A 27,751-nucleotide genomic window follows, 5' to 3' on the forward strand; every position below is an offset into this window, starting at 1 on the left:
TTCAAACTTCAATACAAGATGATGCCCAATTCCTCTTCATTGCCTCCAGAGCAATTCTATCTTCCACAACCAACAAGAAAGGAGGCTTGACTTCCTTTATTGAACTCCAGAGAGTCTGCACGAACACCTTCACAAGTCTAGAGGAACCCCAATGTCACTGCCGCAACACGAAAGAGCACCGTGTACCCCAAATCATTTCGAGATGAGGGCCGATTCCCTTGCCCCACCTCGAGAGGAATGCCGAATTTCCCATCGCTCCTCAAAAGGGGGCTTCTATCAGCTACAGATATGTGAGAGGGACACTGACGTTGCTGCCTCAAGTGGAATGGACACCGAGATGCCCTGACTGGAAATAAGTCCTGACTTCCCTGCACTGACTTGAATTCAGGCTCGTCTTTCATCTCACAACATGAAAGGATGTTTGAATCCCCTGTTGAGGCCCTAGGAAAAGCCCTAGTTCCCCGCCTCATCTCGTCAGGAGGCCTCACACCCCTTTGACCACTCGAGAGAAATGCGGAATTCAATGCCTCAAAAGGAGACGATGTCTGACTCCTCTGAAAAATCGATAGGAATACAAATATCCCTGTGGAACTGGAAAGGGACACTGGGTATCCTGCCTAACCTCGAGAGGCGCCCCTCTTGCCCTGCCAAGCCTTGAGAAGAATCCTGAGGTGTCCCTCCCAACTAGACAGGAGTCCTGACGTCACTGAACAAACACGAGTTTTTAAGGGCCATCCTTGTCGTAACTCGAGAAGGAACCCCAGGTTCCTGACACAACTCGGGAAAAACCATGAGACTTCCCCCTCACTGTGAGATGAGGCCCGATTCACCTGCATTGCCTGCAGAGCAATTCCATGTTCCACATCAAACACGAAAAGAGCCTAGATTTCCTTTATGGAATTCCAGAGAGACCCCAAGAACACCGTCACAAGTCTAGAGGAACCCTGAGGTCACCGTAGCAACAGGAAAGAGCTCCATGTACCACAAATCAACCCGAGATGAGGCCCGATTCCCCTGCTTTGGCTCCAGAGCCATCCTGCATTCCCCATCAAACACAACAAGTGGCTTGACTTCCTTTAGGCAACTCTAGAGATTCCTGGAGAACATCGTCACAAGTCAAGAGGAGCACCAAGTTCATCAGAGCAAATCGAGAAGAGCTCTGTGATCCCCAAATCATCTGGAGATGAGAGCTGATTCCCTGGTTTTGACTCAAGAGGAATGCAACTTTCCACAAGCACCTCAAGAGGAGGCTTCTCTCAGCTATAGGTATGTGAGAGGGACCCTGATTTTGCTGCCTCAAGTGGAATGAACACCGAGTTCCCCTCACTCGAGATAAGGCCTAATTTCCATGCAGTGACTCAAATGCAAGCCCGCATTTCCTCTCCCAACATGAAGGGATGTCTGAATCCCCTGTTGAGACCCTAGAAAGAGCCCTAGTTCCCTGCCTCTTCACCACAGGAGGCTTCACACCCCTTTGACATCTCAGGAGGAATGCGGAGTTGCATGCTTCAACAGGAGAAGATGCCTGACTCTTCTTGACAATTGGTACGAATTCCAATATCCCAGTGGCAACTGCAAAGGGACCCTGGGTCTCACTCCTCAACTCGAAAGGCACCCCTACTGCCCTGCCATGACTCGAGGAGAAGACCGGGGTGTCCCTGGAATCTAAATAGGAGTCCTGACGTCACTGAGAAATCACGAGTGTTTAAAGAACATCCCCGTCGTAACTCAAGAGGAAACCCCAGGTTCCCACCGCAACTCGAGAAAAACCATGAGATATTCCCCCTCACCGTGACATGAGGCCCAAATACCCTGCATTGGTTCTAAAGCCATCCCGCGTTCCCCATCAAACATGACAGGAGGCTTGACTTCCTTTAAGCAACTCCAGAGATTCCCAGAGCACACTGTCACAAGTCTAGATGAACACCTAGGTCAGGACAGCCACTTGATAAGCATTCTGTGTACCCCAAGTCATCTCCAGATGATGGCCGAATCTCGTTCTTCGATTGGAGAGGAATCCTGATGTTCCACTCACACCGGAAGTGCTGCCTTGTCTCACCTGTTGAAACTCGAGAAGAACATCGAGGTCCCTGCTGTGAGTCGAAAGGACATCGTGCTCGACATAAGGGCTGATTTCATGGCAATGACTTCAATGGAACTCCGAGTTTCCTGTCGCAACCCTAAGGGAGGTCTGACTCCCTTCTTGCACTTCTAGAAAAAGACCGAGTTCCCTGCCCCATCTCAAAATGAGCCCTGACACCCCATTTCGAACTTGAGACCAAAGAGGTCTTCCATGTTGCAACACGAGATGATACCTGACTCACCTGGAAAATGTATACAAACCGCATGATTGTTGTCGCACCAGGAAACGGACACTGGCAATTCCACCTCAACAGGATATGCGTCTCGATTCCCCTGTCACAACTCAATGAGAATCCCAAAGTGTCTCTGGCAATGAGAAAGGAGGCCTGACATCCCTGAGGAACCACGAGAGGTTCACTGTCATCCCCGTAGTTACTCGAGAGGAACCACGAGTTTCCTACAGCAACTTGAGTAAAACCACAAGATTCAAACTTCAATGCAAGATGATGCCCGATTCCTCTGCATTGCCTTCAAAGCAATTCCGCCTTCCACAACCAAAAAGAAAGAAGGCTTGACTTCCTTCATGGAATTCCAGAAACTCCCGAAGAACACCGTCACAAGTCTATAGGAACACCGAGGCCAATGCCGCAACACAAAAGAGCTCTGTGCACCCCAAATCATCTCGAGATGAGGGCCGATTCCCTTGCTTCATCTTGAGAGGAATTCCGACTTTCCAGTAGCACCTCAAAAGGAGGCTTCTATCACCTATAGGTATGTGAGAGGGACCGTGAGATTGCTGCCTCAAGTGGAATGGACACCGAGATACCCTGACTTGAAATAAGTCATGATTTCCCTGCACTGACTTGAATTCAGGCAAGTCTTTCATCTCACAACATGAAGGGATGTCTGAATATCCTGTGCAGACCCTAGAAAAAGCCCTCGTTCCCCACCTCATCTTGACAGGAGGCCTCATATCCCTTTGACAAATCTAGAGGAATGCGGAGTTCAATGGTTCAAATAAGATGATGTCAGACTCCTCTAGAAAATCGATAGGAATACCAATATACAAGTGGCAACTGGAAAGGGACCCTGGGTCTCCCGCCTCACCATGAGTGGTGTCCCTATTGCCCTGCCAAGCCTCGAGGAGAATCCCGAAACGTTCTCGCAACTAGACAGGAGTCCTGACGTCACTGAACAAACACGAGTTTTGAATGGCCATCCCCGTCGTAACTCGAGAAGGAACGCAAGGTTCCGGCCGCAACTCGAGAAAAACCAAGAGACTTCCCCCTCACCACGAGATGAGGCCCGATTCACCTGCATTGCCTGCAGAGCAATTCCGTGTTCCACATCAAACATGAAAGGAGCCTTGACTTCCTTGATGGAACTCCAGAGAGTCCCCAAGAACACGTCACAAGTCTAGATTCACCCTGAGGTCACCGCAGCAACACGAAAGAGCTCCGTGTACCCCAAATCAACTCGAGATGAGGCCCGATTCCCCTGCTTTGGCTCCAGAGACATCCCGCCTTCCCCATCAAACACGACAAGTGGCTTGACTTCCTTTAGGCAACACCAGAGATTCCGGAGAACACCGTCCCAATTCTAGAGGAACACCAAGTTCAGCACACCAACTCAAGAAAAGCTCCGGGTTCCCCAAATCATCTCGAGATGAGAGCTGATTCCCTATTTTTGACTCAAGAGGAATGCAACTTTCCACCAGCACCTCAACAGGAGGCCTCTCTTAGCTATAGGTATGTGAGAGGGACCCTGAGTTTGCTGCCTCAATTGGAATGAACACCAAGTTCCCCTCACTCGAGGTAAGGTCTGATTTCCCTGCAGTGACTCAAATGCAAGCCCATGTTTCCTCTCCCAACATGAAGGGATTTCTGAATCCCCTGTTGACACCCTATAAAGAGACCTAGTTCCCCGCCTCATCACCATATGAGGCTTCACATCCCTTTGACATCTCAAGAGAAATGCGGAGTTGCATGCTTCAACAGGAGACGTTGCCTAACTCCTCTTGAAAATCGATAGGAATTCCAATATCTCAGTGGCAACTGGAAACGTACCCTGGGTCTCCCTCCTCAACTCGAGAGGCATCCCTACAGCACTGCCACAACTCGAGGAGAATCCCGATGTGTCCCTGGAAAGTAGACAGGACTCCTGATGTTGCTGAGATATCACGAGTGTTTAAAGAACATCCCCATCGTAACTCTAGAGGAAACCCCAGGATCCCACCGCAACTCGAGAAAAACCATGAGATGTCCCCCCTCACCGTGAGATGAGGCCCAAATACCCTGCATTGGTTCCAAACCCATCCCGCAATCCCCATGAAACACAACAGTAGGCTTGACTTCCTTTAAGCAACTCCAGAGATTCCCCGAGCACATCGTCACAAGTCTAGATAAACACCTAGGTCAGCACAGCCACTCGAGGACCGTTCAGTGTACCCCAAATCATCTCGAGATGTCGGCCGAATCTCATTCTTCGATTGGAGAGGAATCCTGATGTAACACTCACACCGGAAGCGCTGCCTTGTCTCACCTGTTGAAACTCGAGAAGAACCCTGAGGTCCCTGCTGTAAGTCGAAAGGACATGTACTCCCCCTCAGCTCGACATAAGGACTGGTTCCATGGCAACGACTTGAACGGAACTCCGAGTTTACTATCGCAACACTAAAGGAGGTCTGACTCCCTGGTTGCACTTCTAGAAAAAGCCCGAGTTCCCCACCCCATCTCGAAATGAGGTCTGACAGCCCATTTCGAACTTGAGACTAAAGAAGTCTTCCAGGCCTCAACAAGAGACGATGCCTGACTACCCTGGAAAATGTATACAAACCTCAAGATCACTGTTGCAACAGGAAACGGACGCTTGCAATTCCGCCTCAACTCGAGATGCGTCCAGATTCCCCTGTCACAACTCGTGAAGAATCACAAAGTATCTCTGGCAATGAGAAAGGAGGCCTGATATTCCTGAGAAACCATGAGAGGTTCACTGCCATCCCCGTAATTACTCGAGAGGAACCACGAGTTTCCTACTGCAACTTGAGTAAAACCACAAGATTCAAACTTCAATGCAAGATGATACCCGATTCCTCTGCATTGCCTCCAGAGCAATTCCGTCTTCCAGAACCAACTAGAAAGGAAGCTTGACTTACTTTTGACTCCAGAGATTCCCCAAGAAAACAGTCACAAGTCTAGAGGAACCTTGAGGTCACTACCACAACCAAAAAGAGCTCCGTATACCCCAAATCATCTCGAGATGAGGGCCGATTCCCTTGCTTCATCTCGAGAGGAATGCCGAATTTCCACTGGCACCTCAAGAGGAGGCTTCTCTCAGCTATAGTTATGTGAGAAGGACTCTAAGTTTGCTGCTTCAAGTGAAATGGACACCGAGATGCCCTGACTCGACAGAAGGCCTGATTTCCCTTCAGTGACTTGAAAGCAGGCTCATCTTTCATCTCCCAAGGTGAAGGGATTTCTGAATACCCTGTGGAGACCCTAGAGAAAGCACTAGTTCCCCACCTCATTTCGACACAATGCCTCACATACCTTTCACAACTCGAGAGGAAGGTGAAATTCGATGCTTCACAAGGAGACTATGTTTGACTCCTCTTGAAAATTGTTAGGAATCCCAATATCCCTGTGGCAACTGGAACGGGATCCTGGGTGTTCCGCCGCACCTCGAGAGGCGTCCCTAATGCCCTGCCAAGCGTCGAAGGAGAATCCCGAGGTGTCCCAAGCAACTAGACAGGAGTCCTGACATCGCTGAACAAACATGAGTTTTGAAGGGCCATCCCTGTCGTAACTCGAGAGGAAAACCCAGCTTCTGACACAACTCGAGAAAAACCATGAGACTTCCCCCTCACCGCGAGATGAGGCCCGATTAACCTGCATTGCCTGCAGAGCAATTCCATGTTCCACATCAAACACAAAAGGAGCCTATAGATTTCCTTTATGGAACTCCAGAGAGTCCCCAAGAACACCGTCACAAGTCTAGAGGAACCCTGAGGTCACCGCAGCAACACAAAAGAGCTCCATGTATCCAAATCAACTCGAGATGAGGCCCGATTCCCCTGCCTTGGCTCCAGAGCCATCCCACATTCCCCATCAAACACGACAAGTGGCTTGACTTCCATTAGGCAACTCCAGAGATTCACCGAGAACACCGACCAACTGTAGAGGAACACCAAGTTCAGCAGAGCATCTCGAGAAGAGCTCTGTGTTCCCCAAATCATCTCGAGATGAGCGGTGATTCCCTGGCTTCGACTCAAGAGAAATGCGAACGTTCCACATGGACCTCAAGAGGAGGCTTCTATCAGCTATAAGTATCTGAGAGGGACCCAGAGTTGCTGCCTCAAGTGGAATGGACACCGAGTTCCACTCACTCGAGGTAAGGCCTGATTTCCCTGCAGTGACTCAAATGCAAGCCTGTTTCCTCTCCCAACACGAAGGTATTGCTAAATCCCCTGTTGAGACCCTAGAAAGAGCCCTAGTTCCCCGTCTCAGCACCACAGAAGGCTTCACACCACTTTGATATCTCAAGAGGAATGTGGAGTTGCATGCTTCAACAGGAGACGTGGCCTAACTCCTCTTGAAAATCGATAGGAATTCCAATATCCCATTGGTAACTGGAAAGAGACCCTGGGTCTCCCTCCTCAACTCGAGAGGCATCCCTGCTGCCCTGCCATCAATCGAGAAGAACCCTGAGGTGTTGCAGAAAACTAGACAGGAGACCTGATGTCGCTGAGAAATCACGAGTGTTTAAAGAACATCCCCGTCGTAACTCAAGAGGAAATCCCAGGTTCCCATCGCAACTCAATAAAAACCATGAGATGTCCCCCCTCACCGTGAGATGAGGCCCAATTGCGCTGCATTGGTTCCAGAGCCATCCCACATTCCCCATCAAACCCGACAGGGACTTAACTTCCTTTAGGCAACTCCAGAGATTCAGCGAGCACACCATCACAAGTCTAGATGAACACGGAGTTCAGCACAGCCACTCAAGCAGCGTTCTGTGTACCCCAAATAATCTCGAGATGACGGCCGAATCTCGTTTTTTGATTGGAGAGGAATCCTGATGTTCCACATACACCAGAAGCACTGCCTTCTCACACCTGTTGAAACTCGAGAAGAACCCCGAGGACCCTGCAGTAGGTAGAAAGGACATCGTGTTTCCCCTCAGCTCGACATAAGGACTGATTCCATGGCAACGACTTGAATGGAACTCTGAGATTCCTGTCGCAACACTAAGGGAGGTCTGACTCCCTTGTTGAACTTCTAGAGAAAGCCCGAGTTCCCCTCCCCATCTCGAAATGAGTCCTGACACCCCATTTCGAACTTGAGACCAAAGAGGTCTTCCATGCCTCAACACGAGACGATGCCTGCCTCCCCTGGAAAATCTAAACAAACCGCAAGATCGCTGTCACACCAGGAAACGGACACTGGCCTTTCCGCCTCATCTCGAGATGCATCCTGATTCCCCTGTTACAACTCGAGAAGAATCCCAATGTGTCTCTGGTAACGGGAAAGGAGTCCTGACATTCCTCAGAAGCCACGAGTTGTTCACTGAAATACACGAAGTTACTCGAGAGGAACCACGAGTTTCCTACCACAACTTGAGTAAAGCCACAAGATTCCACATTCAATGCAAGATGATGCCCGATTCCCCTGCATTGCCTCCAGAGCAATTCCGTCTTCCACAACCCACAAGAAAAGAGGCTTGACTACCTTTATGGGACTCCAGAGAGTGCCCAGGAACACCATCACAAGTCTAGAGGAACCCCGAGGTCACTGCCGCAACTCAAAAGAGCTCCATGTACACCAAATCATCTCAAGATGAGGGCCGATTCCCTTGCTTCACCTCTAGAGGAATGCTGACTTTCCAGAAGCACCTGAAGAGGAGGCCTCTATTAGCTATAGGTATGTAAGAGGGACCCTGAGTTTGCTGCCTCAAGTGGAATGAACACCGAGTTCCACTCACTCGAGGTAAAGCCTGAATTCCCTGAAGTGACTCTAGTGCAAGCCCATGTTTCATCTCCCAACACGAAAGGATGTCTGAATCCAATGTTGAGATGCTAGAAAGAGCCCTAGTTTCCCGCCTCATCACCACAAGAGGCTTCACACCACTTCGGTATCTCAACAGGAATGCGGAGTTGCATGCTTCAACAGGAAACGATGCCTGACTACTCTTGAAAATTGATAGGAATTCCAATATCCCAGTAGCAACTAAAAAGTTACTCTGGGTCTCCCTCCTTAACTCGAGAGGCGTCCCGACTGCCCTGCCACAACTCTAGGAGAATCCCGAGGTGTCCCTGGAAACTAGACAGGAGACCTGACGTCGCTGAGAAAATAGGAGTGTTTAAAGAACATTCCCGTCGTAACTCGGGAGGAATCCCCAGGTTCCCACTGCAACTCGAGATAAACCATGAGATGTCCCCCTTCACCATGAGATGAGGCCCAAATACCCTGCATTGGTTCCACATCCATTCCGTGTTCCCCATCAAACACGACAGGAGTCTTGACTTCCCTGAAGCAACTCCAGAGATTCCCCAAGCACACCATCACAAGTCTAGATGAACACCGAGGTCAGCACAGCAACTCAAGAAGCATTCTGTGTACCCCAAATCATCTCGAGATGGCGGCCGAATCTCGTTTTTCGATTGAAGAGGAATCCTGATGTTCCACTCACACTGGAAGCGCTGCCTTGTCTCACCTGTTGAAACTCGAGAAGAACCCCGAGATCCCTGCTTAAGTCGAAAGGACACCGTGTTCCCCCTCAGCTCGACATAAGGACTGATTCCATGGCAACGACTTGAATGGAACTCCGAGTTTCCTGTCGCAACACTAAGGGAGGTCTGACTCCCTTGTTGCACTTCTAGAAAAAGCCCGAGTTCCCCGCCCCATCTTGAAATGAGGCCTGACACCCCATTTCGAACTTGAGACCAAAGAGTTCTTCCATGCCTCAACACGAGACGATGCCTGACTCCCTGGAAAATCTATACAAACCACAAGATCGCTGTCCCAACAGGAAGTGGATGCTGGCAATTCTGCCTCAAGTTGATATGCGTCCCGAATCCCCTGTCACAACTCGAAAACAATCCCAAAGTGTCTCTGGCAACGAGAAAGGAGTCCTGACATCCCTGAGAAACCACGAGAGGTTCACTGATATCCCTGTAGTTGCTCGAGAGGAACCACGAGTTTCCTACAGCAACTTGAGTAAAATCAAAAGATTCAAACTTCAATGCAAGATGATGCCTGAATCCTCTGCATTGCCTCCAGAGCAATTCCGTCTTCCACTACCAAGAAAGGAGGCTTGACTTCCTTTATGGAACTTTAGAGATTCCTGAAGAACACCGTCACAAGTCTAGAGGAACTTGGAGGTCAAAACCGCAACACAAAAGAGCTCCGTGCACCCCAAGTCATCTCGAGATGAGGGCAGATTCCCTTGCTTCACCGCGAGAGAAATGTTGACTTTCCATTAGCACCTCAAGACGAGGAGTTTCTCAGCTATAGGAATGTAAGAGAGATCCTGAGTGTGCTGCCCCAAGTGGAATGGACACCGAGATGCCCTGACTCGAAATAAGGCCGGATTTCCCTCCAGTGACTTGAATGCAGGCTAGTCTTTCATCTCCCAAGATGAAGGGATGTGTGAATCCCCTGTGGAGACTTTAGAGAAAGCCCTAGTTCCCCACCTCATCTCGACAGGAGGCCTCACATCCCTTTGACAACTCGAGCGGAATGCAGAGTTCACTACTTCAAAAGGTGACGATGCCTGACTCCTCTTGAAAATTGATAGGAATCCCAATATCCCTGTGGCAATTGGAAAGGTACACTGGACTCTCGCCTCACCTCGAGAGGCATCCCTATTGCCCTGCCAAGCCTCGATGAGAATCTCGAGGTGTCCCTCGCAACTAGACATGAGTCCTGACTTTGCTGAACAAACTCGAGTTTTGAAGGGCCATCCAAGTCCTAACTCGAGAATATACCCCAGGTTCCCGCCGCAACTCGAGAAAATAGGCGAGACTTCCCCCTCGCTGCCAGATGAGGCCCGATTCACCTGCACTGCGTGCAGAGAAATTCTGTGTTCCCTATCAAACACGAAAGGAGCCTTGACTTCCTTTATGGAACTCCAGAGAGTCCCCAAGAACACCGACACATGTCTAGAGAAACACTGAGGTCACCGCACCAACAAGAAAGAGCACTGTGTACCTCAAATCAACTCGAGATGGGGACCGATTCCCCTGCTTTAGCTCCAGAGCCATCCCGCATTCCCCATCAAACACGACAAGTGGCTTGACTTCCGTTAGGCAACCCCAGCGATTCCCCGAGAACACCGTCACAAGTGTAGAGGAACACCAAGTTCAGCAGAGCAATTCGAGATTGGCTCTGTGTTCCCAAAAATCATCTCGAAATGAGAGCTGATTCCCTGGCTTCGACTCAAGAGGAATGCCAACTTTCCACAAGCACCTCAAGAGGAGGCCTCTCTCAGCTATAGGTATGTGAGAGGGACCCTGAGTTTGCTGCCTCAAGTGGAATGGACACCGAGTTCCCCTCACTCGAGGTAAGGCCTGATTTCCCTGCAGTGACTCAAATGCAAGCCCGTGTTTCCTCTCCCAACATGAAGGGATGTCTGAATCTCTGTTGAGACCCTAGAAAGGGCCCTACTTACACGCCTCATCACCACATGAGGGTCCACACCCATTTGACATCTCAAGAGTAATGCGGAGTTCCATGCTTGAACAGGAGATGGTACCTGACCCCTCTAAAATCAATAGAAATTCCAATATCCCAGTGGCAACTGGAAGCGGCACCTGGGCCTCCGTCCTCAACTCGAGAGGCGTCCCTACGGCCCTGCCATGACTCGAGGAGAAACACGAGGTGTCCCTGGAAACCACACAGGAGTCCTGGCATCACTGAGAAAACATGAGTGTTTAAAACACATCCCTGTCGTAACTCGAGAGGAGACCACAGGTTACCACCACAATTAGAGAAAAACCATAAGATGTCCCCCCTCACCACGACATGAGGCCCAAATAGCCTGCATTGGTTCCAGAGCCATCTCGCGTTCCCCATCAAACATGGCAAGAGGCTTCACTTCCTTTAAGCAACTCCAGAGATTCCCAGAGCACAACGTTACAAGTCTAGATGAACACCGAGGTCAACACAGCCACTCGAGAAACGTTCTGCATACCCCAAATCATCTCGAGATGGTGGCCAAACCTCGTTCTTCGATTGGAGAGGAATCCTGATGTTCCACTCACACCGGAAGTGCTGCCTTGTCTCACATGTTGAAACTCGAGAAGAACACCGAGGTCCCTGCTATGAGTCGAAAGGACATCATGTTCCCCCTCAGCTAGACATAAGGATTGATTTCATGGCAACGACTTGAATGGAACTCCAGGTTTCCTGTTGCAACACGAAGGGAGGTCTGACTCCCTTGCTGCACTTCTAGAAAAAGCCCGAGTTCCCCGTCCCATCTCGAAATGATGCCTGACACCCCATTTCGAACTTGAGACAAAATAAGTTTTCCATGCCTCAACGCGAGACGATGCCTGACTCACCTGGAAAATCTATACAAACAGCAAGATTGCTCTTGCAACAGGAAACGGACGCTGTCATTTCCGACTCATCTCGAGATGCGTCCCGATTCACCTGTCACAACTCGAGAAGAATCCCAAAGTGTCTCTGGCAACGAGAAAGGAGGACTGACATTCCTGAGAAACCAAGAGAGGTTCACCGTCATCCCCGTAGTTCCTCGAGATGAAGCACAAGTTTCCTACCGCAACTTGGGTAAAACCAGAAGATTCGACCATCAATGCAAGATGATGCCCAATTCCCCTGCATTGCTTCGAGAGCAATTCTGTCTTCCACAACCAACAAGAAAGGAGGCTTGACTTCCTTTATGGAACTCCAGAGAGTCCACACGAACACCTTCACAAGTCTAGAGGAACCCCAATGTCATTGCTGCAACACGAAAGAGCTCCATGTACCCCAAATTATCTCAAGATGAGGGCCAATTCCCTTGCTTCATCTCGAGAGGAATGCTGAATTTAGAGTCGCACCTCAACAGGAGGCCTCTCTTAGCTATAGGTATGTGAGAGGGATCCTGAGTTTGCTGCCTCAAGTGGAATGGACACCGAGATGCCCTGACTCGAAATAAGGCCGGATTTCCTTGCAGTGGCTTGAATGCAGGCTAGTCTTTCATCTCACAAGATGAAGGAATGTCAAAACCCCCTGTTGAAACCCTAGGAAAAGCCCTAGTTCCCTGCCTCATCTCGATAAGAGGCCTCACATACCTTTCACAACTCGAGAGGAAGGCGAAATTCAATGCTTCACAAGGAGACGGTGTTTGACTCCTCTTGAAAATCGTTAGAAATCACAATATCACTGTGGCAACTGGAACAGGATCCTGTGTCTCCCGCCTCACCTCGAGAGGCCTCACTATTGCCCTGCCAAGCTTCGAGGAAAACACCGAGGTGTCCCTCACAACTAGACAGGAGTCCTGATGTCGCTGAAAAAACACGAGTTTTGAAGGGCCATCCCCATCTTAACTCGAGAGGAAACCCCAGCTTCCTGCCACAACTCGAGAAAAACCATAAGACTTCCCCCTCACCGTGAGATGAGGACCGATTAACCTGCATTGCCTGCAAAGCAATTCCATGTTCCACATCAAACATGAAAGGAGTCTGGACTTCCTGGATGGAACTTCAGAGAGTCCCCAAGAACACCGTCAGAAGTCTAGAGGAAGCCTGAGGTCACCGCAGCAACACAAAAGAGATCCGTGTAACCCAAATCAACTGAAGATGAGGGCCGATTACCATGCTCTGGCTCCAGAGCCATCCCACATTCGCCATCAAACACGACAAGGGGCTTAACTTCCTTTAGGCAACTCCAGAGATTCACCGAGAACACCATCACAACTGTAGCGGAACACCAAGTTCAGCAGAGCACCTCGAGAAGAGCTCTGTGATCCTGATTCCCTGGCTTCGACTCAAGAGGAATGCCAACTTTCCACAAGGACCTCGAGAGGAGGCTTCTGTCAGCTATAGGTATGTGAGAGGGACCCAGAGTTGCTTCCTCAAGTGGAATGGACACCGAGTTCCACTCACTCGAGGTAAGGCCTAATTTCCCTGCAGTGACTCAAATGCAAGCCCGCATTTCCTCTCCCAACATGAAGGGATTGCTAAATCCCCTGTTGAGACCCTAGAAAGAGCCCTAGTTCCCCACATCATCACCACAGGAGGCTTCACACCCCTTTGACATCTCAGCAGGAATCCAGAGTTGCATGCTTCAACCAGACGTTGCCTGACTCCTCTTGAAAATCAATAGAAATTCCAATATCCCATTGGTAACTGGGAAGAGACCCTGGGTCTCCCTCCTCAACTCGAGAGGCGTCCCTACTGCCCTGCCATGAATCGAGGAGAATCCTGAGGTGTCGCTGAAATCTAGACAGGAGACCTTACGTCGCTGAGAAAACACGAGTGTTTAAAGAACATCCCAGTAGTAACTCGAGAGGAAAACCCAGGTTCCCACCGCAACTCAAAGAAAACCATGAGATTTCCCCCCTCACCACGAGATGAGGCCCAATTCCCCTGCATTGGTTCCAGAGCCATCCCGCGTTCCCCATCAAACACGACAAGTGGCTTGACTTCCTTTAAGCAACTCCAGAGGTTCCCCGAGAACACTTGCCAAGCCTAGAGGAACACCACGTTCAGCACACCAACTCAAGAAAAGCTCCAGGTTCCCCAAATCATCTCGAGATGAGAGCTGATTTCCTGGATTTTTGACTCAAGAGGAATGCCAACTTTCCACAAGCACCTCAAGAGGAGGCTTCTCTCAGCAATTGATATGTGAGAGGGACCCTGAGTTTACTGCCTCAAGTGGAATGGACACCGAGGTCCCCTCACACGAGGTAAGGCCTGATTTCCCTGAAGTGACTCTAGTGCAAGCCCATGTTTCATCTCCCAACATGAAAGGATGTCTGAATCCCATGTTGAGATGCTAGAAAGAGCCCTAGTTCCCCGCCTCATCACCACAAGAGGCTTCACACCGCTTTGGTATCTCAACAGGAATGCGGAGTTGCATGCTTCAACAGGAGACGATGCCTGACTACTCTTGAAAATTGATAGGAATTCCAATATCCCAGTAGCAACCTCGGAACACCGAGGTCAGCACAGCAATCCGAGAAGCGTTCTGTGTACCCCAAATCATCTCGAGATGGCGGCCGAATCTCGTTTTTCGATTGGAGAGGAAGTCTGATGTTCCACTCACACTGGAAGTGCTGCCTGTCTCACCTGTTGAAACTCGAGAAGAACCCCGAGATCCTTGCTTAAGTAGAAAGTACATCGTGTTCGCCTTCAACTCGACATAAGGACTGATTTCATAGCAACGACTTGAATGGAACTCTGAGATTCCTGTCGCAACATTAAGGGAGGTCTGACTCCCTTGTTGCACTTCTAGAAAAAGCCCGAGTTCCCCGCCCCATCTCGAAATGAGGCCTGACACCCCATTTCGAACTTGAGACCAAAGAGGTCTTCCATGCCTCAACACGAGACGATGACTGACTCCCCTGGAAAATCTATACAAACCACAGGATAGCTGTCGCAACTGGAAACAAACCCTGGCAATTCCGCCTCAACTCGATATGCGTCCCGATTCCCCTGCCACAACTCGAGAAGAATCCCAAAGTGTCTCTGGCAACGAGAAAGGAGGCCTGACATCCCTGAGAAACCATGAGAGGTTCACTGCCATCCCCGTAGTTACTAGAGGGGAACCACGAGTTTCCTACGCAACTTGAGTAAAACCACAAGATTCAAACTTCAATGCTAGATGATGCCCGATTCCTCTGCATTGCCTCCAGAGCAATTCCGTCTTCCACAACCAACAAGAAAGGAGGCTTGTCTTCCTTTATGGAACTCCAGAGACTCCCGAAGAACACCGTCACAAGTCTAGAGGAACCCCGAAGTAAATGCCCCAACACAAAAGAGCTCTGTGCACCCCCAAATCATCTCGAGATGAGGGCCGATTCCCTTGCTTCAGCTCCAGAGGAATGCCGACTTTCCATGCACACCTCAAGAGGAGGCTTCTATCAGCTATATGTATGTGAGAGGGACCCTGAGTTTGCTGCCTCAAGTGGAATGGACACCGAGTTCCCCTCATTCTAGGTAAGGCCTATTTCCCTGCAGTGACTCAAGTGCAAGCCCATGTTTCCTCTCCCATCATGAAGATGAAAGGTTGTTGCTGAAAGATAAGACGAAGGGACTCTTGGCCTCCGTAGGAGAGGAATTCAATCCAGGGCTAGTGACGAAGCTGGATCGCTCAGAGCTTTTGTGTAATAAAGTTTTATTAAAGTATAAAGGAGATAGAGAAAGCTTCTGACATAGGCATCAGAAGAGGGCAAAAGAGGACCCCCCCTCCTTGTCTTTAGCTGTATGTTATATAGTCACTCACAGTCTGTTAATGAAAAGAAAGGAATGTCATAAAATTTAGAATGGCACCATATAATTCATCCCTAGCCATAAAACGATTGACTTGAATCTTGTAGAAGGGTGGAATACCAACAAATAATTTCGTTTACATAGATTAGAGGAACAATACCTGAGTAAGTAAGTTAAGCCGTTTGGCGGAACCAACTTGAGTCTGGGGTAATGTAACATATCTTAAGACAACATTTCCATAAGAAAAAGAAATGTATTGGTTAACTCAAGATTTGAGAGTAGTTAGCTTTAGGTGAGACCAGGTGTCATGGCAACACAGCATTTTAAGTGAAACCTCCTTTTAAATTTGTATAGAGAAGGAAAAACATATCGCTGGTTTGTTTCTTCCTTCTGCTTAAGAGAGATAAAAATGTCTGGCATTTGCAGCCTCTTTCCTCTGTTTGGAGACCCCCTGGCCTTCCTGCCTGTTACCCTCTCTTTCCCCTGTTTTCTTTTAGGAGAATTATGTTGCCTAGGGAAAAGGGGCGTCGTTCTCATTCCATAACTGTTTCCAAGCTGACAAGGGGCATTGTCCCTAAATTGGTGAGGCAACATATTCTCCTAATCCTCATAGTGAGGATGTCTGATCCAGGGGCCCCAAATAGTAGTTGGAAGAAGCTGCAGTGATAGCAGGAATTTGAGCAACCATTTGTAACTTAAAAGCTTTCATGCGACTAGAAATAAATCCAGTTACACAGTTACAGATGCAGGGAGCAAACAGCAAAAACAAAACAATAAGAATTACTGTAATTAAGACAGTTTTCCACCATGGGGAACTAGTTAACGTCTCCCAAAGTGAGGCGATTGAGGTTTCAGGAGTATCCATGGCCCCCAATCATCTTGTTCATGTGTTTAGTAAAGTGAGTAAGATTAGTGCTCATATCAGGTATATATGTACAGCATTGGGTATGAATGATGGCACAAGTTCCTCGTTGTGCAGCTGTCGGAATATAAAGCCATGAAGGTATTCACAGACTTGGAGAAAGTCTTTTCTTTGAAGTGGAGATATCCACCACGGGAAGCCTTCCACTGATGAAGAGGGGAATGGTCTACAGACCCAGCAGTTAGACCGATTGTGGAATGCAGCATTGGAGTGAGCCTAGGACAGGAAGGCATTGTCTTGAGGATCAAATGGCAGATTCAGGATTTCTGGAGTCAGCAGAAGTAGGCTCACATAGATTATCAGGCCCATCTGAAACATACAAAGTCAGAGCATAGAAAGTAAAAACATTAAATGACATCACTTAGTTCTGGTCAGGGTGCCACCTCTTGACTCGAGTGTGATGTACCCATGAATCAATTCCTGGCACTTTGACAGCTGTGGGAGAAGAAAGAATAACCTGGTAAGGGCTGTCCCAGAGGGGCTCGAGGGATGAGCCTCCAGATCCCAGTGTTTTTATGAGGACCTCAGTTCCTGGCTCAAATAGAGGCTTGCTGGATTCAGAGGCTGGGTCATGGGTCATCTCCCAGAGTTCTGTTAATGCCTGTTGAAAAGCTGAGAGCTGAGTTACATAATTAGTTAACTCCAAGGCTTCAGGATCTTTAACAATGTCTGTGCATAAGAAAGGCCTTCCATAAATACATTCAAAGGGGGACAGCCCCTCCTTTTTTGGGGCAGTTCAAGCCCTCATTAAAGCTATGGGTAGGACTTTAATCCAGTTATCATGCCTTTCTTGAGTTAATTTGTGCAGATGTCTTTTGATAATGTCATTAGCTTTTTCAACCTTTCCTGAGGATTAGGGTCTCCAGGAACAGTGTAAGTGATACTCTATTCCTAGAGCGTTAGACACCCCCTGAGTTACAGCAGCTTTAAAGGCAGAGCCATTGTCACTCTGAAGGCTCCGTGGCAGCCCAAACCTGGGGATAATTTCATGGATTAAAATGTTTGTTCACTTTAGCTTGTTCGCTACGACAGGGGAACACCCTAATCTATCTAGTAAAAGTATCCACCCAAACTTGTAAGCAAGAATATCCATTAGCTTTTGGCATATGAGTAAAATCAATTTCCCAGTCCTCTCCAGGATATTTTCCCTTTCGTTGTAACCCAGATTTTGCTAGCTTTTCAGGCTTTGGGTTATTTTTCTGACAAACCTCACACCGTTTGATAATGTTCTTTAAAGTTTTCATTACATTTTTACCTTCAAACAAACGAGAAGCCATCTGATAAGTACTTTCTACACCCAAATTAAAACTCTGATGTAAACCCTTAAGAATTTTTCACTGAGCATTTTCGGGAATTATTAATCGTCCATCTTTGGACTGTAACCATCCTTTATCAGTAATCTTTGTTCCTCTTTTTTCATATCTTTCTAATTCTTCCTCAGTATATTGTGGTTTTTCCTGTTCTACAAGACCTGTCCATATCAAAGGCGTCTGTAGGGAGGGGGTTTCATAAAGTGCCACTTTTTTTGCTTGAGAGTCAGCTAACAGGTTACCGGCAGCTACTTTACTCCCATCCCTGCTGTGCCCTTTGCAATGCATAACTGCTACTTCTTTAGGACAGTAGATAGCAGTTAAAAGTCTCTCAATGTCTCTGAAATGCTTAATAGGTTCTCCTGTTGCTGTTTTAAACTTTCTTTCCATATTTCAGCATGAGCATGTAAAGTTAAATAAGCACACTTAGAATCCGTGTAGATGTTCACTCGCTGTCCTTTGCTTAACTCTAGAGCTCGGGTCAGAGCCACAAGCTCCACTAACTGGGCACTGGTTTCCTGGGGGAGAGATTTTGCTTCTAAAACCTGTTCAGCAGTCACCACTGCATAACCTGCTTTACGCTTTCCATCCCGAACAAAAGAACTGCCATCTGTAAATATTTCCATGTCAGGATTGTCTAATGGGGTATCCATTAGATCCTCCCGAGCTGCATAGTTTAAAGTTAGGAATTGGAACAATCGTGATCAGGTGTTTCATTTTCCTTCTCAGGAAGGAAAGTGGCAGGATTTAAATTTCCACAAACTTTAAGCTTAGTTACTGGTCTTTCTAACAACAGTGACTGATATTTAAGAAGCCTACTGTCTGTCATCCAAATATTAACCTTAGAATTTAAGAGTCCACTCACATCATGAGAAGTCAGTACAGTAAGGTTTCGTCCATTAATTATTTTTAAAGCTTCAGGGGCTAATAAAGCCGTGGCCCCAATTACTCTTAGGCAGTGGGGCCACCCACGTGCAAGTACATCTAATTCTTTGCTTAGATAAGCAATAGGTTGCTGGTGAGGCCCTCGGGGTTGTGTCAAAACTCCCAAGGCCATACCTTTTCTTTCAGTGACAAACAAGTTAAATTCTGACCCTGTGGGAAAACTCAAAGCAGGAGCTTACAGGAGAGCAGTCTGAAGAACCTTAAAAGCCTTTTGAGTATCTGGAGACCAAACCAGTTTGTCTGTTTGGGCCTGCTGAGTTTCAGCTATAAGTTTATATAAAGGCCTGGCAAGTTCCCCATAGCCCAGAATCCAAATACAACAGTAGCCTGTGATTCCCAAAAATCCTCTCTATTGTCTTAAAGTCATAGGTAGGGGATGGTTTAAGATAGGTTTAATTCTCTCAAGGCCTATGGCCCTAGTCCCTTCTGATATGATTAGGCCCAGATATCTAACAGATTGTTGACAAAGCTGAGCCTTTTCTCTTGATGCCTTGTAACTGCAGCCTGCCAGAAAGTTTAAGAAATCTTCTGAGGCTCATGAACAAGCTTCCTCTGTCTCAGCACAGAGCAAAATATCATCTACATATTGTAACACTACCACTTCAGAGCTATTAAAGCTTTGTAGATCCCGTGACAAACTTTGCCCAAATAAGTGAGGACTGTCACGAAATCATTGGGGCAAAACTGTCCAGGTTAACTGAGAAGCTGGCTGCATGGGGTCTTCAAAGGCAAATAGAAATTGACTTTCCTCTGCCAAAGGCATTGAATAGAAGGCATCTTTTAAATCAATTACTGAAAAATATTTGGCTCGTTCAGGAATTTCAGACAATAGAGTATAAGGATTAGGCACCACGGGGTGTAAAGGAACCACCGCCTCATTTATTTATTATTCGTGAATCTTGGACTAGTCTCCATTTATCATTTGATGTCTTTATACCCAAAATAGGAGTGTTGCATGGACTGTTACAGGAAACTAATAGTCCCTGCTCCTTTAAATTCTCAATGATGGGTTTTAACCCTTCCTTAACCTCAGGTTTCAGTGGATACTGCTTCTTATGTGGAAATAAGTGCAGGTCCTGTGGTTTGACAACCACAGGAATAGCATTTTGTTCTCGACCCACAGATTTTCCATCAGCCCATACTCTAGGATTCACATTTTGTTCAACTAAAAGGAGAGAAAGGGAGGGCTCCATATTCATGAAAACAGAGGCATGGACCTTGCTCAGTATATGTCTCCCCAAAAGGGGTGAGGGTGATTCTAGCATGATAAGAAAATCGTGTGAAAACAGCACAGAATCCCAGTTGCACGATAAAGAATAACTGAAATGATACCTTTTGGCTCATCCAGGCAGTCCCTTTACGGAAGCAGATCGAGAAGAAAATGGGACAGGGGCTTCAGTAAGCACAGAATAAGTTGCCCCAGTATCTAAAAGGAAATTGACGGATTTGCCTCCCACCATTATCAATACCCGGGCTTCCTCAGGTATAATTAGGACAGGAGCTTGTGTGGGGACCCCCGGGCACTTTCAGTCCTGATTGTCTTGAGAGTCAGACCCCTGAGACCTACGCCTCTGGGGGCAGTCTCTCCTCCAGTGTGGCCCCTTGCAGATCGGACATGGGGGCGGGGGGGGGGGGGGGCTTAGATGCCTGAGGGCAATCCTGCTTGAGATGCCCCTCTTTCCACAGCAATAGCAAGCCCATCCCTTTTCACCTGGGTCCCTCTGGGCATTTTTCTCAGGCTGTTTAAGAACGGTTTTCATAGCCATTGCGAGGGCTTCCACCTTTTCCTTTGTCTTTCTCTGCCTTTCTTTCTTTTCCTCATATTCCCTACCATAATAGACTGTCTGAGCCAGTTGTAACAGATTATCTAAAGACTGATTTGGTCCATACGCCCGTTTTGATAACTTATGGCGAATATCTGGAGCTGACTGAGTGAGAAATCTATCCTTTAAGATCATGTTTCCCTCTTCACTTTTGGGATCAGTCTCAGTGAATCTGCGAAGGGCTTCTCTCAGTCTATCTAGGAATTTACCAGGAGCTTCCTTCTCCTCCTGTTCTATGCCTGTCAGTTTGCCATAGTTTAAAGGCTTAGAACACACCTGTCTGAGTCCTTCAAGAATACATCTGACAAAATGACTCTGATCCCATCTTCCTTTAGCAGTGTTATAGTCCCAGTCTGGTTCTGTAACTGGGACCGCCTGACTCCCAGTGGGGAGGGCAGTTATCTTGTCCTCCCTCTTTCCCACTGACTCATTACCAAGTCATTCATCTCCATAAGCAGCCGCTTTTCCCAAAACTCGAGCTTTTGAGTCCAGAGTCAACGTTTGTCCCAAGAAATACATCACATCCTTCCAAGAAAGGTCATAATGCAGAGTAACACCTTTAAAATCTCTAATATATTTTTCTGGGTCCTCTAAATAGTCTCCCAGATCCTCCTTAATTCTTTGTATCTCTTGATAAGAAAAAGGCTTATTAACTCTCATAGACTGATAATTTCTCCTGGTGGGTACTTCATGAAGAGGCAACAGCATGAGTGGCTGTCCCTCAGTCTCTCTGGCTGCTCTGCACATATCCCAGGGATAGATTGGAGAAACCTGCTTTTCTTTATCTCTTTGCCTCCTGTCCTCCCTCTCATCTCTTACTTCAATGGTCTGAGTTTCTACTGAAACCAGAGTAGTCTGAAGTCGTACTGAGACAGGAGTTGTTTGGACCTCTACGTGAGCAGTTCGAATCTCAATTTGGGTTCCCACTGCGACCGAGGCAGTTTGAATCTCAGTTTGTGTTTCCACTGAGACCAAAGCAGTTTGAGTCTCAGTTTGTGTTTCCACTGAGACCAAAGCAGTTTGAACCTCAGCTTGGAACCCCGGATATGGGGGCAAAGTAGGAGGATGTGGGGGGGGGGGGGGGGGCTGAGGTTTCACCCAAATTTACACCCTTAGGACATAAGTCTGACATATTTCGCAGAGAGAAAAAGGGCAACACATACACTACTTTTACCCATTTCCCTTGCTGTTTACAGAACCGGTCTAATGGTAAAACAGTATTATACTTAAGAGACCCTCCAACTGGCCACCATTCACCATCCTCCAGTGGGTACTGCGGCCATGCAGTATCACATAGGAAGACCAGGTGTGTCTTCTTTAAGCCCTGGGGATCAAATCTATCCCAGTTTTTCAGGATACAGTTCAAAGGAGTGAGGTTGGAATTGTTAGTTCCCATCTGTAAGAGAGAAAAAAAGCGACCAGCGCCACTTTTTCTACCAGAGGCGTCCCTCCCTGCTCTAGATGGGGGTGTAGACAGACGTTACACCAAAAGCTTTCCTTCCTGGTCAGACTTAGTCTGTCCCTTACCGACACAGGCATCACACTCGTCCCTCCTGGTTCTACCACTGAGATGGGGTGGGAATGCACCAGGGGTAGACCTGATGGCATCCCTGACTGACGTCCAGCTCTTCACCTCGCTTGCCTCTGATGCCACCCGGGGTGCAATCAGAGTAACCTTCCAGAATGCCTCCCAAGTTAAGACCTCTGGGGGAAACATTCGTCACCTGAGTGCCTGTGCACGACCCTGAGTATATTCCTGACTGCAATAAGACCAATACAAACATGAAACTGAGATGTTCCTTCCAAGCATCATCACACTGGTATAAGAGCCTCCTCTGGTGCACTAAGAACCAGTGTTACCAAAAGAAAAAAACCATTCCAGTTCTAATCCGAGTAACCTTTAACCTCAGAGATGCTCTTGGAGTTAGAGCTCCATCTAGCTTCCAAACTTTCCATGCCTAGTGAGGTTAGGTGCTTCCTGACTACCAATCCCAGTTTGAGACCTAGGCCACAGTACAGTAGCAACATAGATCACAAGTCTCTTGAAAGCCTATGATCCGACAGATTAGGTTAGTACTTCTAATTCCCAAGGAGTTATGAAATGGTCAAAGAGACCAAAAGTTTGACCGAGAAAGGAGTTTGGTCCACATGCTTTGCCCGTTTCTGGTCAGTTCCTGAAGGAGACATTGGTTGCCTCTTGGCATTGGCAGGTCGGTATAAACCCCCGACAGGTTTCTACCATAAGCCTTATGAGGTCGCCGCGGAACCGCAGAGCAGGGCTCCTCACTTGCTTCACGCAGGGCATTTCATTCATTCACAGAAGCACACCGTAGAGTTAGTAAAGTACAGCGGAAAACGTGTTCACTAGGAGAACAAAAAACTAGAGATCCAAGCATCCTTGCCTAGTCCTGAAGGATCCCGGACGAGCCCCCAAGATGAAAGGTTGCTGCTGAACGATAAGACTCCGGGATTCTTGGCCTCCGGAGGAGAGGAACTCAATCCGAGGCCAAAGATGAGGCTGGATCGCTCAGAGCTTTTGTGTAATAAAGTTATATTAAAGTATAAAGGAGATAGAGAAAGCTTCTGACATAGGCATCAGAAGAGGGCAGAAGAGGACCCCCCTCCTTGTCTTTAGCTGTATGTTATATAGTCACTCACAGTCTGTTAATGAAAAGAAAGGAATGTCATAAAATTTAGAATGGCACCAGATAATTCATCCCTGGCCATAAAACGATTGACTTGAATCTTGTAGAAAGGCAGAATACCAACAAATAGTATCGTTTACATAGATTAGGGAAACAATACCTGAGTAAGTAAGTTAGGCCGTTTGGTGGAACCAACTTGAAAATAGAGTCTGGGGTACATTAACATAGCTTAAGACAACATTTCCATAAGAAAAAGAAATGTATTGGTTAACACAAGGTTTGAGAGTAGTTAGGTTTAGGTGAGGCCAGGTGTCATGGCAAAGCAGCATTTTAAAAGAAACCTCCATTCATTTAAATTTGTATAGAGAAGGAAAAACATATGGCTGGTTTGTCTCTTCCTGCCACATAAGAGAGATAAAAATGTCTGGCACTTGCAGACTCCTTCCACCGTTTGGAGATCCCCAGGACTTGCTGCCTGTTACCTTCTCAAAGGTATGTCTGAATCCCCTGTTGAGACCCTAGAAAGAGCCCTAGTTCCCCACTTCATCAACACAGGAGGCTTCACACACCTTTGACATCTCAAGAGGAATGCGGAGTTGCATGCTTCAACAAGGGACGTTGCCTGACTCTGCTTGAAAATCAATAGGAATTCCAATATCCCAGTGGCAACTGGAAAGGGACCCTGGGTCTCCCTCCTCAACTCGAGAGGTGTCCCTACTGCACTGCCACGACTCGAGGAGAATCCCGAGGTGTCCCTGGAAACTAGACAGGAGTCCTGACATTGCTGAGAAAACACGAGTGTTTAAAGAACATCCCCGCCGTAACTCGAGAGGAAACCCTAGGTTCCCACCGCAACTTGAGAAAAACCATGAGATGTCCCCCCTCACCGTGAGATGAGGCGCAAATAGCCTGCATTGGTTCCAGAGCCATCCCGAGTTCCCCATCAAACACGACAGTGGCTTGCCTTCCTTTAAGCAACTCCAGAGATTCCCCGAGCACACCGTCACAAGTCTAGATGAACACCGAGGTCAGCACAGCAACTCGAGAAGAGCTCTGTGTACTACAAATCATCTCGAGATGATGGCCGAATCTCGTTCTTCCATTGGAGAGGAATCCTGATGCTCCACTCACAGCTGAAGCGCTGCCTTGTCTCACCTGTTGAAACTCGAGAAGAACCCCGAGGTCCATGCTATAAATCGAAAGGACATCGTGTTCCCCCTCAGCTCGACATAAGGACTGATTCCATGGCAATGACTTGAATGGAACTCTGAGTTTCCTCTCGCAACACTAAGGGAGGTCTGACTCCCTTGTTGCACATCTAGAAGAAGCCAGAGATCTCCGCCCCACCTCAAAATGAGGCATGACATCCCATTTCGAACTTGAGACCAAAGAGGTCTTCCATGCCTCAAAACGAGACAATGCCTGACTCCCCCGGGAAATCTATACAAAGAGCAAGATCACTGTTGAAACAGGAAACGGACGCTAGCATTTCCACCTCAACTCGAGATGCGTCCCAATTCCCCTGTCACAACTCGATGAGAATCCCAAAGTGTCTCTGGCAACAAGAAAGGAGGCCTGACATGCCTGAGAAAGCACGAGAGCTTCACTGCCATCGCCGTAGTTACTCGAGAGGAACCACGAGTTTCCTACCACAACATGAGTAAAAACACAAGGTTCCACCTTCAATCCAAGATAATGCACGATTCCCCTGCATTGCCTCCAGAGCAATTTCGTCTTCCACAACCAACAAGAAAGGAGACTTGACTTCCTTTATGGAATTCCAGAGATTCCCCCAGAGCACCGTCACAAGGGTAGAGGAACACCAAGTTCAGCACACCAACTCAAGAAAAGCTCCGGGTTCCCCAAATCATCTCGAGATGAGAGCTGATTCCCTATTTTTGACTCAAGAGGAATGCAACTTTCCACAAACACCTCAAGAGGAGGCCTCTCTTAGCTATAGGTATGTGAGAGGGACCCTGAGTTTGCTGCCTCAATTGGAATGGACGCCGAGTTCCCCTAACTCGAGGTCAGGTCTGATTTCCCTGCAGTGACTCAAATGCAAGCCCGTGTTTCCTCTCCCACATGAAGGAATGTCTGAATACCCTGTTGAGACCATAGAAAGAGGCCTAGTTCCCCGCTTCATCAACACAGGAGGCTTCACACCCCTTTGACATCTCAAGAGGAAGGCAGAGTTGCATTCTTCAACAGGAGACGTTGCCTGACTCCTCTTGAAAATCGATAGGAATTCCAATATCCCAGTGGCAACTGGAAAGGGAACCTGGGTCTCCCTCCTCAACTCGAGAGGCGTCCCTACTGCCCTGCCACGACTCGAGGAGAATCCCGAGGTGTCCCTGGAAACTAGACAGGAGTCCTGACATCGCTGAGAAAACACGAGTGTTTAAAGAACATCCCCATCGTAACTCGAGAGGAAACCCCAGGTTCCCATCACAACTCGAGAAAAACCATGAGATGTCCCCCCTCACTGTGAGATGAGGCCCAAATCCCCTGCATTGGTTCCAGAGCAATCCCGTCTTCCCCATCAAACATGACAGGAGTCTTGACTTCCTTTAAGCAACTCCAGAGATTCCCCAAGCACACTGTCACAAGTCTAGATGAACACCGAGGTCAGCACCCCAACTCGAGAAGCGTTCTGTGGACCACAAATCATCTCCAGATGACGGCTGAATCTCGTTCTTCGATTGGAGAGGAATCCTGATATTTCACTCACACCGGAAGCGCTGCCTTGTTCTCACCTGTTGAAACTCGAGAAGAACCCCGAGGTCCCTGCTGTAAGTCGAAAGGACATCGTGTTCCCCCTCAGCTTGACATAAGGACTGATTCCATGGCAATGACTTGAATGGAACTCCGAGTTTCCTGTCACAACACTAAGGGAGGTCTGACTCCTTTGTTGCACATCTAGAAGAAGACCGAGTTCCCCGCCCCATTTTGAAATGAGGCCTGACACCCCATTTCGAACTTGAGAACAGAGAGGTCTTCCATGCCTCAACATGAGATGATGCCTGACTCACCTGCAAAATATATACAAACCGCAAGATCACGATCGCAACAGGAATCGGACGCTGGCATTTATGGCTCAGCTCGAGATGCGTCCCGATTCCCCTGTCACAACTCGAGAAGAATCCCAAAGTGTCTCTGGCAATGAGAAAGGAGGCCTGACATCCCTGAGAAACCACGAGAGGTTCACTGCCATCCTCATAGTTACTCGAGAGGAACCAAGAATTATCAACCGCAACATGAGTAAAACCACAAGGTTCCACATTCAATGCAAGATGATTCCCGATTCCCCTGCATTGCCTCCAGAGCAATTCCGTCTTCCACGAAAACAACAAAAGGAGGCTTGACTTCCTTTATGGAACTCTAGAGAGTCCCCAGGAACACCGTCACAAGTCTAGAGCAAGCCCGAGGTCACTGCCGCAACCCGAAAGAGCTCCATGTACCCCAAATCATCTCGAGATGAGGGCCGATTCCCTTGCTTCACCTCGAGAGGAATGCCGACTTTCCACTCGCACCTCAAGAGGAGGCTTCTATCAGCTATAGGTATGTGAGAGGGACCCTGAGTTTGCTGCCTCAAGTGGAATGGACACCGAGATGCCCTGACTTGAAATAAGGCCTGATTTCCCTGCAGTGACTTGAATGCAGGCTTGTCTTTCATCTCAAAACATGAAATCATGTCTGAATCCACCGTTGAGACCCTAGGAAAAGCCCTAGTTCACCGCCTCATCTCGACAGGAGGGCTCACATCCCTTTGACAACTCGAGGGGAATGTGGAGTTCAATGCTTCAAAAGGAGATGATGCCTCACTCCTCTTGAAAATCGATAGGAATTCAAACATCCCTATGGCAACTGGAAAGGGACCCTGGGACTACCGCCTCACCTCGAGAGGCGTCCCTATTGCCCTGCCAAGCCTCGAGGAGAATCCCGAGGTGTCCCTGGCAACTAGACAGGAGTCCTGACATCGCTGAACAAACACGAGTTTTGAAGGGCCATCCCTGTCGTAACTCGAGACAGAATGCCAGGTTCCTGCTGCAACACGAGAAAAACCATGAGACTTCTCCCTCACCACGAGATGAGACCCGATTCCCCGGCATTGCATACAGAGCAATTCCGTGTTCCACATCAAACACGAAAGGAGCCTTGACTTCTTGATGGAACTCCAGAAAGTCCCCAAGAACACTGTAACAAGTCTAGAGGGACCCTGAGGTCACCGCAGCAGCCAGAAAGAGCTCAGTGTACCTCAAATCAACTCAAGCTGAGACCCAATTCCCCTGCTTTGGCTCCAGAGCAATCCCGCATTCCCCATCAAACAAAAGTGGCTTGACTTTCGTTAGGCAACTCCAGATATTCCCTGAGAACACCGTCACAAGCGTAGAGGAACACTGAGGTCACTGCCGCAACTCTTAACAGCTCCGTGTACCCCAAATCATCTCGAGATGAGACCCGATTCCCCTGCTTTGGCTCCAGAGACATCCTGCGATCCCCAACAAACATGACAAGTGGCTTGACGTCCTTTAGGCAACTCCAGAGATTCCACGAGAACACCGTCTCAAGTGTAGAGGAACACCAAGTTC

General features: G+C 48.1%; 1 long non-coding RNA gene across 1 annotated transcript in view; it reads right to left on the reverse strand.

The window, feature by feature from the left end:
* Positions 1–15,443: 15,443 nt before the first annotated feature.
* LOC139032161 (uncharacterized) overlaps positions 15,444–27,751 on the reverse strand; it is a 143,394-nt gene continuing 131,086 nt past the window's right edge. Inside the window, exon 4 of the long non-coding RNA XR_011484676.1 lies at positions 15,444–16,748. This is a non-coding gene — a long non-coding RNA (uncharacterized lncRNA). The remainder of the gene's footprint in view (positions 16,749–27,751) is intronic.

The sequence above is a fragment of the Odocoileus virginianus genome, chromosome 30 (genome assembly GCF_023699985.2).
Source record: "Odocoileus virginianus isolate 20LAN1187 ecotype Illinois chromosome 30, Ovbor_1.2, whole genome shotgun sequence".
Taxonomy (NCBI): domain Eukaryota; kingdom Metazoa; phylum Chordata; class Mammalia; order Artiodactyla; family Cervidae; genus Odocoileus; species Odocoileus virginianus.